Source organism: Protopterus annectens, chromosome 5.part1 (assembly GCF_019279795.1).
Source record: "Protopterus annectens isolate FY-2018-M chromosome 5.part1, PAN1.0, whole genome shotgun sequence".
In the NCBI taxonomy this organism is placed as follows: domain Eukaryota; kingdom Metazoa; phylum Chordata; order Ceratodontiformes; family Protopteridae; genus Protopterus; species Protopterus annectens.
In genome coordinates this window covers 590,492,097-590,502,869 of record NC_056736.1, presented here as the reverse complement: position 1 = coordinate 590,502,869, position 10,773 = coordinate 590,492,097, and positions in this window count along the sequence as shown.

The window sequence follows — 10,773 nt, the reverse complement described above, 5'->3', positions numbered from 1 at the left end:
GCGTAGTACCTACCTATGACACAATGCACACACACATGTACTCAGTGCAATACCAGCTATGTGAGGTTGAATGAGTGTGACACTGACTGTGTGCAAGGTCTGTAAAGGTGTGATAGCTTAGCGTGAGTTCGTGTCTGTCATGGTAGTTTGTGTCGTAGGTGTGAGGCCAGAGAAAGATGTGTCAGTTATCGAGATGCAAACATAGTAGATTGGCATATGTTGTGCTGTAGTTCCCTGTGCACGACTGCTGTGTCCCATCGTAGGCAGAAGCAATACATGTATGCTCAGTAAGAGGTACTGCTGTTGAATCCAGCTCACATATGAACTGTCTGAAGTTGTAGGCCTAAACACTACAGTATGGTGTATGTTCACATTCCCTGATAACACTGTCGGGTGTGTTTCCTGTAGTCTGCACAGATTACATACCTCATGCATAGGTATCTGTAAGTAGGGGCACACAGTACTATAAGGTACACAGTCAATGCTCATCTGTGTCGTCATACATTTGTGTGTTGTATGTATGTGTAATGTGTGTGTAATGATGCCTGTACCATGGCCGCAATCACATGTGTGTTACAGGGTATGTGCGTGTAGCTGGCAGCATGTATACTCTGTGACAGCAGTATGCTGGCTATATTAACAAGTGTGCACATATGTCAGGTCGGGGTATGGCATCAAAGACTAGGATGGGATGACAATATTCTCCATTAGCTTGACACATACCCCCAGTGTGAGGTTGTGCATTGTATCCCAAACAGTGTGCTGAGTGCTGGTGTATGCTAGTTTGTTGTATGCAGTGTGGCAGGCACTGTCAGACAGTTGTGGGCTGAGCACTGATATCTGGTATCGAACATGTGTATCCCCTGATAGACAGACAGATGCTATATATGGCAGTTAAGTGATATCAGTACATTAGAATATTAAGTGTGCCACATGACTTGCTGACATATTTTTCTTTTCCTTCCAGGGTGATGGTGCATCAGCAAAACCCACCTTATACAGCAGCAGAGGATCAGGAGATCCACCAGAGCTTGGTGCAGAATTTCTCTGTGCTGTTTTCCAGGACCAGCCAGAACCAGCATGAGAGGGCTGCACTGTGGCAAGATCTTGTCCGTCGGGTAAATGACATAGGCATGCATAACCGGACATATGAGCAGGTACGCCATCACTGCAGTGATTTAATTAGGCATGTCCTGCAGCGTGCGTCTGATATCCACAGACAACAGCTTGCCACAGGTGGTGGGGTACCTATCCACCCCCCCTCACCAGTGTGGAGGAGCACCTCCTAAGTGTTGTGGCTCCAGGCCAACAACAACAACATCCACAAACATGTGTCATCATGGAGGCCAGAGCCACCCAGCATGTTGAAATGGAGTGTGCAGGTAACATGCCATATCTCTAGTTGACTGTTCTCTGTACTGGTAGTTTATGCATGTGTGAGATATGTACTGTGTGTGTAGCTGTTAACCTGCCTATTCTTCTCCAAGATTGATATTCTGAGCATAATCTGTACACCTGTGAAAGCCACCTGTTGTACTACTTTACTTTATCATACAGTATCAATGGCACAGTTGTGGCCACTGGCAATCACTGTCATATTTTTGCAGGTCCCTCTGGAGTGACAGCAAGGCAGCCAATCTATGCTGGTGAGTGTGTAATAACAATACTATTGCTAATGACATGTACATGTCATATGGAGGTGTAGTTTGTGCACATGTAACACCTATGCATAATGCATGCTGTGCATGCTTGCTGTGAGACTATGCATATCCCATTATTCTCAGTAGCTGCCTAACTCACATGCAATACACAGAGCATGACACACATGTGTGGCAACACAGTACTGGACATTGTATAGGCATACCTGATACACATGTACACAACACACACATGTTTGGCATAGACACTACACCTTAGCCTGCTACACGGCCACCCTTCAGTATCCCACTTATCCTCTACGCAGCACACATAATATACCTGAGGGGTAGAGGCCTACCATGTCTTTGTGCAACGGTTTTGAACAAATAATACATTCATGTTATGCAATGCTCACTATTGGCCACCTTACACACCCATGTAACAAGTGGCTGTGTAATTGTGGATGTAGTCATGTTACTGTACTTCAGGTACAGCATGCTAGCTGCCTGTCTGGCACATATTATTATTGTTGACTGACCACAAGAAGCATGTTGATCATGGCTCACGTTACTACACCACATCCAGTTCCACTGACCACAAAAGTACACATAGCAGTTATTGCGTAGCACCGTCATGTGTTTTGTGCGTGTGTGTGTGTGTGTGTGTGCAAATATATGCACCCACGGCTTGAAACACTTGCACAACATTGTTATGTCCTTGTACACATTGTGTCCCAGGGTGGAGACAATCACTGAACAACTACACACAACCATCAAGTACACGCATACTGTTATTAACAAGGGCTGTCTACACTTGCACTGCATGTTCCTGTGCAACACATAATCTGCATGCTGACAGGTGTGCAGTGATGTTTTTCCTTGTGATACTGTCACCCACCCTCAAACAGTATTGTGTATGTGTTGGATTGCAGTTGTGTGTGTGTGTTTGTATCTGCTGTACTGAGGAGTGTGCATGTATGCATGTGCCCGTGTGCATGTGCATCTGTGGTAACATTGTGTACACATTGTAAACTGTGCTTCCTGTCTTCCCCTCACAGGTTCTGGTGTTGCTCTGTTGCCGTGCAACAGGGAACCTGAAGCGACTGCTGGGGATAGCAATAATGATGATACATGTGTAATGGCACAGGGAGGTGTGACAGGGTCTATTGTTGGTCAGCCAATCGACAGTACACAGCAGTCAACCCCATCAATGCGCAGTCATCCTGCCGATACATCCATTGTCACCAATGTCCTTAGCTGAGGGACAGCATACAGTGGGCTTTGACCAGGGTAATGTGGTGTCACTGGCACATGCATCCCCTCAAAGCAGCCATGGCCAGAGTCCTGACATGGTACCACACAGGCAGATGCCCAGGGGTTCTCGTGGGAGCATCCATGGTCGTACTGCCCCTGTCAGACGTGCCCACAGAGGTCTTTCAACCTCAGCTATGTTCCGGGCTGTAATGCAGGCACAGGCACATACTACACCAGATAGGGTCTGACGGAGCTTAGAGCACATTCCACTGCTATGAATGACACTATGCGTGACGTTGCGGCTGCCATCCGTACTGTCGGCGAGGCCATTGACAGACGTTGGGGGGACACATTAGATCTGTTCCACAACTACATGTCCATGAGCCAGGGCAATGCAGGACGGTCGAGGCGTCGACGTGGATGTATGCCAGCAACATCATCAGCTGGTAGTCGTCGCGGGCGACAACAAACCCGCAGCCACTCCCATAGTGCCAGTACCAGCCTCACATGCATACATACACACATGCATAATGCTAACACCTAGGGCTAACACATACACCGCATCAACATTGCCCCATTTTGTACTGTTGTCCCTCACTAACACACACACACATGTTGATTGGATGTGTCAATGGCAGACTATGGCATACCAAGCACACACCCTGTGCATATGATGAAACTGTGCCACCTCCTGCAATCTGTAACACTGATGCAGGAACAGGGTAGCATGGTGCTGATGCACAGGGTGACTACATAGCACTGTAGTAATATTATCATGTTGTTTACAGTGCAGTGTAATGATATCAATGTGGGTATATCCCAGCATGCCTGATGCATTAACAGTAATGTTGTCATTGTAGTTTTTTATACACCAGTGTTAATTCCAAAAGTGTAATGTCTGCACATGCTTGCATTCTGGTGGTAAGGCTGAAAACACAAACCCACCTACATAGGTATCACAGGGGATAAGAAACTGGAAGTAATGATACTCAATGCCAGACATCCAAACCGCAAGATGCATGCAGTCCAAACTCTACTCAGCAGGGAAAATGTTGATATCTGTGCAGTAACAGAAACCTGGTTCAAGGCTCCCAAGAGCACCCTAGCATTACCAGGTTACACCTCATACCATGCTTTACAGCCCCAAAACATGGAACTAACTACGAAAGGAGGGTGAGTATCAATAAATGTCAAGGATACCCACACCCCCGGTTGGTGCCACAGCATGAAGCATCACAGACTATCCACGTGCAACTAACAGTGGGTAAAACTGCCTTCCAGTTCATAGCCTGCTACAGACCACCCTCCTAAACCCAGGAAAACCACTTGGCCTACTTAAGAACACATGTAAATATGAAGGTGTCTCCAAACAACTTTATATTGGGCAACTTCATCTACCCACACATAGACTGGGAGCATTACTGTAGCTCCAACACCCTAGGCCAAAGGTTCCTAGAATTCATAAACTCAAATGCTATGGAACAACTTGTTACCACTCCCACAAGAGGGGAAAACATACTGCACCTGATCATCACAAACATGGGGACAATATGTTCCAGACCAGAAGTGTATCCCTCACTGGTAAGATCAGACCATAGAGTAATCTCACTGTATATTCACATACCAACCCCAGCCCCTGCACAGAAAACCACAGTGAAAAAGTTGTCTTAAGCAAATTCCACACACCTCAAAACCGAGACAGAGGTGGAATCCTTCAAAGCCCTCAGGCCTGTGGAAAATACGGCCCACACTGCTGAATCCTTTATAAACGCATTCTATGAACACCTTCAGGAATGCACAGATCATGCAATTCCAAATATAACCATGACCCAATCCTCCAAAGACAGGCGTCCTGTCTGGTGGACCCCAGCCACATAACAGAAAACAATAGAAGGAGGAAGCTACTACATGATCGAGCAATACCCACAAAGGGAAGGCATCTCTGATCAGTATTTTGAAAACATTACGGGCACTCATAAAATCGTCTAAGGCCAGCTTCAAGAGAAATATTGCACAAGACACTAAGGATAATCACAAGGCTTTCTTTACTTATGTTAGGAATCTGGGTGGGAATTTCCAGATATGCTCAGAAGTTGTCCTAAATGATAAAGAATACACCTAAGCCACATACATTGCCAACATCATTGCTGACAGGTTCAGCACAAACATCTCACCCCCTCCCCACCACAAGGGCTAATATATATCCCAGCAGAGTGATGCCCCCCTGACATCTGAGATGCTCAGTCATCCTTTCCAAAGCAAAAACACAGCATCAATGGGAGCAGACAGTGTCCCAGACTGCATCCTACATGACCTCCAAGAAGAACTAAACACAAACATAAAACTACTGTTCAATCTCAGCCTTACTACAGGATATGTACCCAAGGTGTGGCGTACAGCAACAGTGATCCCTCTCCACAAAGGTGGTGCCTCAACAGATCCTGGAAACTATCACCCCATACGCCTGACTAGCTTGGTCTGCAAAGCTATGGAAAGGATCATCATAGACAGATCCTGGAAACTATCACCCCATACGCCTGACTAGTTTGGTCTGCAAAGATATGGAAAGGACTGCAAAGCTATGGAAAGGATCATCATAGACCTCATAAATAAAGATATTGGGGACCTACAGACAGTGGATCCTACCCAGTTCGGCTTTGTTGAGGGCACATCCTGCCTCTTAAACCTGGTCGATGTCTTTGAAATAGTCACCAAGGCCAGTGACGAGGAGAAGGTGTTCAACACAGTCTACCTGGACCTTGCAAAAGCCTTCAATACAATACCCCACTCGGGCATTATAGAGACGCTCACCAGCATAACTATAAGCCCCTATGTCACTAGATGGATTGCAAACAGGCTCATGGACAGAACACACATGGTCGGAATTGCTGGAGCCATGTCACACTCCAAACCGGTTACAAGTGGCGTCCCACAGAGTTTAGTCCTGGGACCTCTCTTGTTTGGTATATATTTCTCAGAGTTACAGGCCAAAACAGATGGACTGTGGCTGAGCAGGTTCGCAGATGACTGCAAACTGAGCGCCATAATCAACTCACCAGCCAACAGAAGCATCCTACAAAAGGGCTTCATAGAAACAGACAACTGGTGCCAGAGCCATGGCCTCAAGCTAAACGCCAAAATGTGTATAGTCATCCCCTTTGGCAAGAACAAAGTGTCCACAAATTAACACATAGGTGGTAAGCCATTAAGTACTGCACACATGATTAGGGACCTGGGGACCCGAGTTGATAGCAAACTCTCATTTGACAACCACATGGTTGTAGTGGTTACACAGACAGTTTATATAAGCCACCTAATCATGAAGGGATTCACAGCTAGATCACGGGAGGTCATCGTGCCTCTTTAGTCATCCCTCATCAGGCCCATAATTGAGTACAATGCCCCTTTTGTGGTGTACCTTACCAGACACCTGACCTGCAGTAACTGGAAAGTCCACAAAAGTACCTCACCAAGGGGATCAAAGGGCTCAAAAAGATGCCTGACATATAGAACCATGTCCAACCTGGAATTAATGGACATGCTGCACCTCAGAAAATCCAAATTCCATGGAGCTATGCGCTCGTGACACTTACACCTCAGCACCTACATAAATAGGACATGCTGGAGGGACAGATTCATAACCCATAGGCTCCCTTCACTCTGGCATAAAATCACAGTCCAGGTTAGGCAGAGTCCCTAATGACTCTCTGCAAGAGGACTGTTGCTGAGTGAAGGGGAGATTGTAGGTTTACCCCGGGTTTCACTTTTGTGTCACTGTTACACAGAGGCTGAGTATACTAACCTGGAAAAAGGTCATATCAAAATTAATTTAAAATGTGTGGTGAAAGACAAACACAGTCTGGCTAGGCTTATAACTGCCCTAGGGCAGATAGCCTAGTATGAACCTATGAACCTATTACATGATGTATCTTCAACTGATACACAGATGTAGGAAACCCAGTGTCAGTGATATCCCTGCAGTACTACACTATACCAGTAGCCTTTCTTACTGAGCCCCACACATCCCTGGGAAGAATACTGTTTGGCATATAGCAGTCTCACGTACATGCCAACATACTAGCGATATGTTCATCCTAGCGATATGTTCATCCACGACTGGAAATGTATACAGTGGCCTACAATGCATTCTGCACATGACACACATGACCACCAGAAGGGTATCATACAGATAGATACCTGTTGTCCAAGCCATGCTCTATTACTGTAACACAACTGTAACTTTGCATCAGCATGTACTTAACATAGTATTCCAGTAGTACCATGTAGGTGGCAGCACCCATCATGTAGAACGGGTAACGGTGTGTACATATGGACAAGTGTTTTCTGGTCTATCCTGTGATATTCACATTTCCAAAGGTATTGCGCATTCCCTTGGTGTATTGCCTAAGCAAGAAGGTGTCTTTATGCATATCAGCAACAGTTGCCATACACCTACACTGGATGTCCATTACTCACAGACTTTGCTGTGTTATAACATGTGTGACATATACTCCAGACATGAACCCTCACCCACATTAATATATCACAGCTTTCATGAGTGTGTGTCACCCAGATGGCCGAGGACACAGATCACTGCAGTAGCCTGCATTGTCAACAACATACATGTATGGCATACAGTCTGGGAATCTGCAGGGCATGCTGCCACAGGTAACAACTGTATTCATATGAGGCGGGCTTCACACATAGGAACTACTGAAGGTCACAGGTACATATCTGTATGTGGTACACACATACCTGATGTGTGCATTGCAATTACTGTTATAATTATACGTCATACAATAATAAAAGTGAAACCCACCACACATTGACAAACACACACATGGCTTTTGTAGGATTCAAACCCCTACCTAACTATGTTATGACACTTGAGAGAGACGCATTAGCGCAGCGCACTATTCGCATTACTGGATGGTTTCCCTTCTCCTGCTGTACTTATAGAGTTCTGACATCATCAGTCTTTACAAAGAGGAATGTACATCGTGTAGTGTGTTATTCCAGTTGTCAAAAGGGACATTTCTTTCAAAGAGAATTGCACACATCCTGCCCCCCCCCAAAAAACACACACTGAGCATTTGCAGGATTCAAACCCCTACATAACTATGTTATGACACTTGAGAGAGATGCATTAGCACAGCTCGCTATTTGCATTAGTGGCTGGTTTCCCTTCTCCTGCTGTACTTATAGGGTGCTGACATCATCAGTCTTTGTAAAGAGGAATGTACATCATGTAGTGTATTATTCCAGTTGTCAAAAGGGACATTTATTTCAAAGAGAATTGCACACATGCACACCCCTGCCCCCCCAACACACACTGAGCATTTGCAGGATTCAAACCCCTATCTAACTATGTTAATACACTTCAGAGTGACGCATTAGCGCAGTATGCTATTTGCATTACTGGGTGGTCTCCCTTCTCCTGCTGTACTTGTAGGGTGCTGACATCATCAGTCTTTACAAAGAGGAATGTACATCATGTAGTGTGTTATTCCACTTGTCAAAAGGGACATTTCTTTCAAAGAGAATTACACACATGCACACCCCCTGCCCCCACAACACATACACACACACACACACACACTGAAAATTTGCATGATTCAAACCCCTACCTAACTATGTTATGACACTTGAAAGTAACGCATGAGAGTAAGCAACGCATGAGAGTAATGCATTAGCGCAGCACGCTATTCGCATTACTGGATGGTCTCCCTTCTCCTGCTGTACTTATAGGGTGCTGACATCATCAGTCTTTACAAAGAGGAATGTACATCATATAGTGTGTTATTCCAGTTGTCAAAAGGGACATTTCTTTCAAAGAGAATTGCACACATGCACACCACCTGCCACCCCTAACACACACACACACTCGGAGTATTTGCAGGATTCGAACCCCTACCTAACTATGTTACGACACTTGAGAAAGACACATTAGCACAGCACACTATTCGCATTACTGGGTGGTTTCCCTTCTCCTGCTGTACTTATAGGGTGCTGACATCATCAGTCTTTACAAAGAGGAATGTACATCATGTAGTGTATTATTCCAGTTGTCAAAAGGGACATTTCACACTGAGCATTTGCAGGACTCAAACCCCTACCTAACTATACTATGCCACTTGAGAGAGACGCATTAGCGCAGCACACTATTCGCATTACTGGGTGGCTTTTCTTCTCCTGCAGTATTTATAGGGTGCTGACATCAGTTTTTACAAAGAGGTATGTACATCTATTACTATCCCTCAATATGGGGATAACAATATATATGCATTAACAGACGCCTAGTTCAGGGTCACATATGCACATCAGTACTGCCTGGTTATGTTTTATACCATGCTTCGTGATCACAGGACGTGTAACACACAACACAACCAGGGAGTGTATCCATATACATCACAGATACACACACCTCTGGGTTGTTACCACTGCACTAAGCATGACGGGCCATAACATATACAGCTTCCATTGTGCAAAACTGCCTTTTGGTTTGGTGAGTAGTTCAGACCACCCCCTCCCATATCCAGGAACCACACTTGGCTTCCCTGGGAACAGTGTGGGATATGAAGGTGTTCACATACGCCATTACAGTGGTTAACTTCAGGTACAGGAATATTGACTGGGGGAACTACTCAGGCCTCAACAACATCACCCTAAGGCCACTACAATTTGTGAATCCATGTGCTATGGCAGAACCAGTCACCACAGCCACAAGGGGGAATACATATTGGACCTGATCATCACCAACATGGGGACTCTATGTTCCACACCAGAGTTAGACCACCATTGTTAAGATATGACCATAACCAACTTTCCCTGGACATCCATATCCCATCCCCACCCCCAGGCAAGGAAATCACTGCTAACAAAGTATTTCTCAAAAGCAGACTTTGCACTTGTGAAGACTGGGGTGGAATATTTCAAAGGCCCTGTGCTGGAGGATTATACAGCCCAATCTGCAGAATCCTTTACTAATGCATTCTATGGCAGAATCCTTCACTAATGCATTCTATGAGCACCTGCAGGTTTTCATTGATAATGCTATCCCAAATAAAACCAAGATGCCTCCACAACAGGAGACCTGTCTGGTTGACACCAGCCATATATAAGCTGTACAACAGAGGGAGTGAGCTAATACATAACAGAGCAATATCCCACAGAGGGAGGACATATCTGAACAGTATTGGAAGGACACTTCAATCCCTCAAAATCATCACTTGCAAGTTTTGACAGTGAAATTGCCCAGACACTACAGATAAGGCTCCCCTCAGTCTGGAATTGAATCCCAATTAATGTTAGACATAGCCCCTCGCCAACCCTCTTCCAGCAAACTCAAGCCACATGGATGTACCATTGCAAATTCAACCCCTGGGATCTCCACTGTGTCCCTGCTTGACGGAGGCACAGCAAACTAGCCTTAAATGGTGCTTTCTGTGACCTACTTTACAGAGGCACAGCAGGCTACTGTACTGGGGAGGCAGATGCCAAATACACTCTGGCTAGGCTTATGTATTCCCTAGGGCAAACAGCCTAGTATCGACCTCTGCACCCATATGTTTATGTTTGGGATGCACAATATTTGTTGCTGATAAACTGTTTGCAGGTCTTTATTGCCATAGCTTTCCCAGTTTCTATGAACAAGTTGTGTATCTGTGGAAGATGTTTGATCATGGCAGGGTTCCAGTATATTACTCATGTCTCTGTTATCATTCAACTGTGTGCACTGGGCAGATTGCTGTATTGTGGGAGGTTCCTGGCTTAACACATACAAATGCCAGATATGTGTGTCCAACTGCTATACTGAGACATGGCCTAAGTGTGTGAGCATGCCCAGTTCAGGCATTCCATGGTTTGTTGACTGACATATGTC